Below are 2284 nucleotides of genomic sequence, written 5' to 3'. Positions count from 1 at the left end.
CTATTTAATCAAATATACATGCTGGCTCTAAGGACATCAGTGTTTCTTCTCACATTGCTGAGATAAAAGTCAGTGAACAGTATGAAATAGTTTATCATTCATTTAGCTTTTTCCATTTTACTTGACCATATCTCAGTGTGTCTCTAATTGTGAACACATGTGAATTTTTCAATTGTCATTTATTTGTGCATAAATATCCACTGGTGTAGATATAAATTTCTATACCCAATGTTGGCTTTAAATTCAATCAGGTACTCCTATCCCAAATAAACAATTTTACAGGGATGTTAAAAGTAGACAAATAAAACAAAAACCTTGGCCTTTAATACTACTTAGGAAACCATGGCAGGAATCACTAATCATTTACAATCTTCCTATGAAGCTTGTGTTAACTGCATCATTCATTACTTCAATCAGACAATATTTATTGAGCATTTTTTATGTGACAAAACTGTTCGAGGCTTTGTGTGTTCAGCAGTGAGCAAAATAAAATCTAAGGCTTTGTATAGGTTACATTTTTGATAAGACAGAAAAATTATTATGTAATATGTCAAATGATGATAAGTGATACAGAGAAATCTAAAGCATTTAAAGATTATAAGAAGTTTTGGGGGTATGGTTAAATTTTATGTCACTGAGATACGACATTTGATCAGAGACCTGAAGGAAGCAGGTAACAGGTAGCCAAAAAAAAAAAAAAAAAAGTGTCTTCTGGGAAGAGAGAACAAAAATGCAAGAGCCTGAAGTGGTAAATGCCTCATATGTTTCAAGAATAGCAAGGCGGCAGTGTAGCTGGAGTAGACTAAGAGAGAAGAGATAATACCTAGATGATGGAGGGGCGGGGCTGGTAAGACCCCCACCTTCTAGGGCCATGTGGATCTTGGTAAGACTTTGGGTTTTACTTTGAGTTAATCAGAAGAGCAATCAGAGGGTTCTAAAGTGAAGTTACTTGATTTGATTACATTATTTACATTTTCACTCCCACTGCTGAATGAGAATAGACTGTAATAGAGAGAGGCAGAACAGGGAGATTGGTTAGGAGCCTATTCAATAACCAAGGTAAGAGACGATGTTTTTGACTAAAGTGGTAATAGAGGAGGTAGTGAAAAGAGACTAGAATTTGAACATATTTGCTGATAGAATGTGAGATTTGGGACAAAATGAAAAATCAATGATGATTTTAAGGTTTTTACTTACTCAACTTAAAGGCTGGCCTTTACTAAAATGGGTAAGATCATGGTAGATATCAGTTTGGGGGATATGTTTCACATGTTTACTGAATAGATATGGCTGGGATTCTGCACCAAAGTTAACCTTTTCATGAGACAAAAACTTGTTTTGCATATAGGTAATTACCCCTGAATGTGTCTTCATTTCCAGGTTTTACATGAAACGGACAATGCTGTGCCCTCTTCACATTCCCTGGCATCTCTTTTACTGATTTGGTGTAACTACACCATTAACCTTCTCTGGCAAGTTGTTTTTGGGAAACTAGAGCTGCCTTCTCATCCCAAGGAAGTGGGAACTATACTGGATCCCACACAACCCCCATAATGGCCAGTAGCCAATGACTAATAGTGTGGGGGTACCTCTGCCTAAGGAAGAATAAACTTTGAAGTATCTCTATATCAAAGAGCTCCCATCAGAGTCAACTTCCTCTCCTTTCCTTTCATGCTCCCTCCACACCACTGTAGATTTCACACGAGCACGCTCATTTAAAAAATCACTTATACTTCCCAACAAACAAAATTCCAAGACCAGATAGATTCAGTGGTAGGTTCTACCAAAAATTTAAAGAAGAATTAATACCAATCTCTCTCAAACTCTTCTATAAAGAGGAAATACTTCTAAACTCATTTTATGAAGATGGCATTACCCTGATACCCAAGTCAGATAAGAACATTACAAGAAAAGAAAATTACAAGCCAATTTCCCTGATAAACATAGATACAAATATCCTCAACAAAATATAAACATACCAAATTCAACAATACATTAAAAGGACAATACACCATGACCAACTGGGATTTACTCTGAGGATGCAAGGACAGTTCAACATTCTGAAAGCAATCAATGTGATGTACCACATAAACAATATGTAGGAAAAAAATCAGATGATTGTTTCAATAGATACAGAAAAAGTATCGGACAAAATTCAACATCCATTCATATTACAAACTCTCAATAAAGCAGGTATAGAGGGAATTTATCTCAAAATAATAAAGACCATATATGACAAGCTCACGGCTAGGGCATACCCAATGTTGAAAAGCTGAAAGCTTTT

This window comes from Pteropus medius, unplaced genomic scaffold (assembly GCF_902729225.1).
Source record: "Pteropus medius unplaced genomic scaffold, Ma_sr-lr_union100, whole genome shotgun sequence".
NCBI lineage: Eukaryota > Metazoa > Chordata > Mammalia > Chiroptera > Pteropodidae > Pteropus > Pteropus medius.
This window is presented reverse-complemented; position numbering follows the sequence as displayed.